Below are 6648 nucleotides of genomic sequence, written 5' to 3' on the forward strand. Positions count from 1 at the left end.
CTTGGCTAGGCACCCCCACACTCGCAAGTATTTATATGGTCGTTTAATTCTCGTCCATAACTCATATGGAGTTAGATCTTTCTTCTTATTCGGTATCATGTTTAAGACATAATTAGCCGATAAGATCGCTTCCCCCACATGTCCGGGCTTACCCTAGAACTTATCATCATGGAATTCATCATTTCTTTCAAGGTTCGGTTCTTATGTTCCACTATGCCATTTGATTGAGGGGAGTAAGGAGGTGTGACTTCATGTATGATTCCTTCTTTTTCACACAAGTAAATAAAAGGTGAAACATATTCACCTCCTCGATCACTCCTTACTCTTTTAATTTTTCGATTTAGTTGATTCTCAACTTTGGCTTTAAATAAGATAAACTTATCAATAGCCTCGTCCTTACTCTTAAGTAAGTAAACATAACAATACCTTGTACTATCATCAATGAACGTGATGAAGTACTTGTTCCAACCACGAGTAGGAATTGCTTTTAGATTATACACATCTGTGTGAATCATCTCGAGGGGTTCGATAAATCTTTAATGATGAATATCCAAGGATTTAAATATCTCATTACTATGTTACAATTCACACTTAGTGAATTTCCAAGGAGTTAATACGTCATTAACATATATTAATTCATATGTTACAATCCACACTTAGTGAATTTCCAAGGAGTTAACACGTCATTAACATATATTAATTCATATGTTACAATTCACACTTAGTGAATTTCCAAGGAGTTAATACGTCATTAACATATATTAATTCATATGTTACAATTCACACTTAGTAAATTTCCAAAGAGTTAATACGTCATATATGTTACAATTCACACTTAGTGAATTTGTTATTAACATATATTAAATCACATGTTACAATTCACACTCAATGAATTTCCAAGGAATTACACATCACTTTTTCTAAAATAGTGTATATTCACCTCGTTATTCTGTTACCATCTCATGATGTGATTATATATTTGATGTATCGTTTTAGACTTTAATCTTCGCAACAACTCACGAGTTGTTTATTATACGAAATTATTTTGACGACATTTACACATCAAATCTCCAAGTGTTATTATCTTCAACACTTTCGTCATCCGACATGAATCATCTCAGTGATATCGTTTTATATTATGTATACAAGTATTCCCTCAAATAGAAATCCATGTACACATATCCTCATATCCTCGTTTCACTTTTGAAACCATACTTTTGAACAAATATGTTCAAATAACATCAACTTGTTACAATTACTACACTTAAGTAGCAAAGCTTGAATTTTCTAACACATCCATTAGAAAATTAACGTTTACACAAAACGTTATAAATAAATCGTATCTTACACGCATGTTAGATATTTAACGTTTACAAGAAACGAATGGTTTACTCAAAACCATTTCTAACACAACTGTTAGACACAAACGATTGCAAAAATCGTCAAACAAAACTAATAAAATCCCAACGGTTTTACAAGATCAGTTGTAACACTATAGTTAGAACACAAACTATTTATAAGATTATAATATCTAAATACTTTTATTTCAAACCATTTTGTGAACCCAAAATCCTTATAAATAAGGTTTTAAGATTGTAGCAACAATCTCACGAAATCTGTTTAAGTTTGTTGGAAATCTCGTATTAATAATAACCAGAAATAAATAAATAAGAAATAATCGACACAGTAAACCGGGCTTGTGTTTAACACAATTCCCTTAAACAGATTCTCGGTCTGTTCCTAGGGTGCTCCGGTTCGAAACAGAATCGGTGCTCTGCCGGACTCGGACACTTGCCCGAAACGAAATCGAAAATAACATTGTTGCAGTATGAAGAAAACGAAGTGTGTTTTTGAGTTGGTGTCCCTATACTAAAGAATGGTCATCCTATTTATAACCAAGACATATAATTAATTCGTGAAGCATCGAAGTGTAAGTGTAATTCCAAAATCCAAAAGGAAAATGAAAACAAGCAAAGCAAAGGCTAACACAAAACTGTGGGTACACCGTACACAAGTACGCGTCTTTAACACAACACACATCATGACTGACGGTTATATATAATAGAGTTAATAGCCATTTTCGTCCCTGTGGTTTGCTACTTTCGCCACTTCAGTTCAAAATTTGTATTTTTGTCAATTTAGTCCTCATAGTTTTAAATATTAGCCAATTACGTCCTATCCGTCTAACGGCATCCAGCTATGCCGTTAGTTCAAGGGTATTTTTGTCTTTCTCCTTTTTATTTTGAGTTATTGGTCATTTTCGTCCCTGTGGTTTGATACTTTTGCCAATTCAGTCCAAAGTTTGAAATTTTGTCAATTTAAGTCAGTTTTTTTTCTATAACCCTAGAGAGCATTATCCAAGCCCAAAACAAGTCTGCATTTACTCTGTCGACAACAGTAATCATACCCCCTCCTCTCGTATTTAGTTTCTAGACGGTTCCTAAACTCTCCCCCATGGTGGAATTCAATGGTAAAGTGGTCAAAGCAATTCTGTGAAACCGAATTGTACGGAAAAAACTAAAAATCGTTTCTTTGATGAATGCATAATATTTAGGGTTTAGAGATTAACATATCATAACGAAAATCTGGGTCGTAATCAACTATTATACATTAATCAACAAAACAATTTTTAGTTTTTTCTGTATAATTCGGTTTCAGGGAATTACCTTGACCACTTTACCATTGAATTCCACCATGAAGAAGATTTTAGGAAATTTCTAGAAACTAAATATAAGGGGGGGGGGTATGATTACTGTTGTCAACAGAGTAAATGCATACCATTATTTGAGGTCGCTCGATGGTTTTGGGCTTGAATTATGCTCTTCAGGGTTATAAACAAAAAACATAAAAAATAAAAAAAACTGAATTAAACTGAACATTAAATTAACAAATTTTTAAACTTTGGACTGAATTGGCAAAGATATCAAACCACAGGGACTAAAATGACCATTAACTCAAAATTAAAAGGAGAAAGACAAAAATACCCTTAAACTAACGGCATAGCTGGATGCCGTTAAACGGATGGGACGTAATTGGCTAATATTTAAAACTATGAGGACTAAATTGACAAAATTAAAAATTTTGGACTAAAGTGACGAAAGTAGTAAACCACAAGGACGAAAATGGCCATTAACTCTATATAATATATACACCCAACCTCACATTCTTATTCTTCAACGTCAACCAATCATGTCATCTCTCCGACGAGCAACTCCGGCCATCCACCGCCACGTCAGATCAATCTCCACCTCACTCATCGCCTCATCACTCTCCACCACCTCCGGTCCCAATTCCTTCAACCGGGGCCCTAATTTACTCCGCTGGATCTCAGCCGGTGCCGGAATATATTTGTACTGGTACTCTCCGTCTATATCGTCCACGTCTTCGGTGAAGTCGGTTATGAGTTTTGCTGACTGGTTGACTACAACGGCTGATGAGTTGAAGAAGTCGTACGAGATCCAACCGTTGTCTAGTTCTAATTTCTTCATTAGAGGTAAATATATTAATATTATTTTGTGTAGTAATTGATTGATTTTGTGAGGCTTGAATGTTGTTGGTGAGTTGATGAAACAGATGCATTGAGGAGAAGGATCTTCTTTAACTACGAGAAAAGATTGAGATCGTTAAGTCCACCTGAGAAGGTAATCAAAATGAAAAATGTTCTGGTTTCTGCACAAGCTGTTATTCATTTTAACATCTGTCTCTGTGTGTGTGTGTGTGTGTTGATTACTTGTAGCATTCATAAGAAAGGAATTGTGAAAAGATATAATTATAGAAATGTGAAAATTATGATGGTTGATTAGTTGGTTAGAGTTAGTAGCAGTTGGGTAAATTTACATTTGTCTGTATAACTTGTTTCTTTCAGCAGCTCTTTACTGATTATGTTAGACCATGAATAATCTGAAAATCAGGATCAAGATTCATTGTTGCTACTTCACTTTAGATGCACATCCAACAGCTCTATATTGCCCATGCTTTTGTCACAGTTTCTGTATTATAATCAGGATATGATAAAACTTGGTTTAGCATGGTTTGAGTTACTATTCTGACAGCATCACATATTCGCATTGCATGACAGCAGTAGACAAGGGCCATTTATTATTAGTTACGTTTTGGTTGATTTTCTGGCAGGAAAAATGTGATTGTTTTAGTGTAAGATTCATCATCTTTTTATAACTATTTGTATTGTTTTAAGTCCCTGTTTTCCAAACCTTTTGCGTGTTTTGCTGCAGGCGTGCAACTGGCCTTGGTTCTAGCATGTTTATGGTCGACATGTTTCAAAGGTCACTTGCATTTTAATGATTTTCGATTTTATAATATGTTATTCTTAAAAATTCCTAATACGAGAGAATAAAAAAGAATCCAAAATATCTGCTAAAGAATAAAAAAGAATCCAAACGGAATCAATAAGTACATCAATTCGCCTCTCGATTTTCTGTGAAAGAAGGGGCGGAGAGCATAATTGAATTCAGAAGGGGCTTCCCTTCTTTTTTTCAGGATTCCATCGAAGAAAGAACAAACCCTAAGCTAGAATGAAAACAACTAAAAGAGTGAAGTTGATGGAATATTTGTTTAGTGCATGAAAGTGTCATTGATCAATTGATTCAAGTTTTTAAGTTCCAAGCTTGTGACAGAAGTGCTTAAAGTAGTATGATCATCACTAAATCAGTCATTTGTCTGTGATATATTATTATGATGTCTCTTAATTGCATTTAAGCTGAATCAAAGTAAACAAAATTAACGCTTGATGATTCTCGCATGCAACTTACAGTATAACTTATACTGTTAAACTTGTTTTTTAAAGGTATTTGAATATTTTGCATCACACAAGAATAGTGAAGGTGAAACCCTTATGACACCTGGCGATCTGATGCGTGCCATTGTCCCCGTTTTCCCTCCATCTGAGTCGAACATTGTCAGAGAAGGATCCCTTAGAGGAGAAAGACTTCCAGGAGAGTTGCATTGTGCACCTTCACAATTCTTCATGCTTTTTGATGTAAACAATGATGGCCTCATATCCTTCAAAGAGCGAGTTCTATTCACCTTTTTCATAATAGTACATCTTGTTTTTCATTACTAACATCCTTTGTTATTCACATGTTTTTTTTTTGTCACAGTGTTAGGCATCCCTGAGTCAAGCTTATCAGTGGCTTTTAAAATGTTTGATGTTGACAATGACAGGTAGGTATCGATTGCAACTTTAACCTTTATTATTATTCATTGTCATACTTAACTTATGGTTATGATTTTGTTCTCAGAGAGATAGATAGAGAAGAATTTAAAAAAGTAATGGCGTTAATGCGAAGCCATAACCGACAAGGGGCGTTTCAAAAGAGGGGACTTCGAACGGGACTTAAAGTTGGAGGTCATGTAGAAAACGGAGGACTGGTGCACTATTTTTTTGGTGAAGATGGTAATGATCGACTGCAACATGATAAATTTGTTCAGTTTTTAAGGGATCTTCATCATGAGGTATGCAGTTGTATTACAAACAATATCTTATTCATGAATTTGTAGGCTTTTAAGGAACCGAACAAACACAAACGGGACTTGTTCCGGTTTTATCAACTAACTTTAGCCTAGTAAACGATCTAACACGAACAATTAAAGAACGAGGCTTTCTTGTATGTGTTTGTACATTAACATAGATGAACAAACATAACCGAGCGAACAGCAATTAAACGTGAACATTAACATCAATCTGTTGGGCCTAAAAGATAATATAACTAGAGAACTAAATTGTAAGAGGTGATATTTTAATTTCATAGAATTAGACTAAATGAGCATAATTATCTTACATGAATATATGAATGAACAAACTAAAACAACCGTAAACTAACAAGCATAAGTGAGAACATTTGCGAACATAAATGAATGAACGAGACATGTGATAAACGACCATAAACAAATTTCCCACCAAATGGTTCACGAAACCTTCGGTTTATTTGCAGGCCTACGTATATGCTATCTTTTTGTTACCATGGTCATTTTTTCACTGTGCAAATGTATTATTTGTATGTAAAAAAGAATATTGGATACGTCAACTTCTGATTTACAATTCCCTTTAAAGACAGGTGGGTCGGGTTGGGCTGACCTGAAACACTCATTTATGTTACACTTACATACGCTGTTCTCAGTTTTTTCTGTGTCAGTTTATTGAATTGATAATAATGTTGTGTTTAATATTGTGTAGATGGTGTGGTTGGAGTTTTCTCATTATGATTTTAAATCAAGTGGTACAATACCTGCTAAGGATTTCATGTTGTCAATGGTTGCATCGGGTGATATACGCCATATGAACAAATTACTTGACTGCGTTGATGAATTAGATAAGGAGCCGCATCTTAAAGATATGCGCATAACGTTTGAGGAATTTAAGAACTTTGCAGAGTTAAGGTAAAAGCTGCAGCCGTTTTCTTTAGCACTTTTCAGTTATGGGAAAGTCAACGGGTTTTTGACCAGGAATGATTTTCAACGAGCTGCTTCACATGTAAGTCAATTCTGCTAATTGTTTTGCTTTATGTAGAACTACTGTTATTAAGTGGTCAGACACATAGCGAACAAAAATGTTTTATAGAAACGTAAATTGCGATTGAGCTAAAATGGTTGTATGCAATGCAGGTATGTGGCATATCACTGAGCAACAAT

General features: G+C 34.6%; 1 pseudogene across 1 annotated transcript; it reads left to right on the top strand.

The window, feature by feature from the left end:
- The first annotated feature begins 3189 nt into the window (after positions 1 to 3189).
- LOC143620975 (calcium uptake protein, mitochondrial-like) lies at positions 3190 to 6642 on the top strand (annotated as a pseudogene). The gene is made up of 6 exons (XR_013151431.1): positions 3190 to 3493; positions 3574 to 3641; positions 4805 to 5181; positions 5259 to 5472; positions 6194 to 6490; positions 6622 to 6642. The product of XR_013151431.1 is annotated as a calcium uptake protein, mitochondrial-like (transcript).
- The last annotated feature ends 6 nt before the right edge of the window (positions 6643 to 6648 follow it).

This window comes from Bidens hawaiensis, unplaced genomic scaffold (genome assembly GCF_021521415.1).
Source record: "Bidens hawaiensis isolate Kalapana, Puna unplaced genomic scaffold, B.hawaiensis_p1.1 tig00002754_1, whole genome shotgun sequence".
Taxonomy (NCBI): Eukaryota; Viridiplantae; Streptophyta; class Magnoliopsida; order Asterales; family Asteraceae; genus Bidens; species Bidens hawaiensis.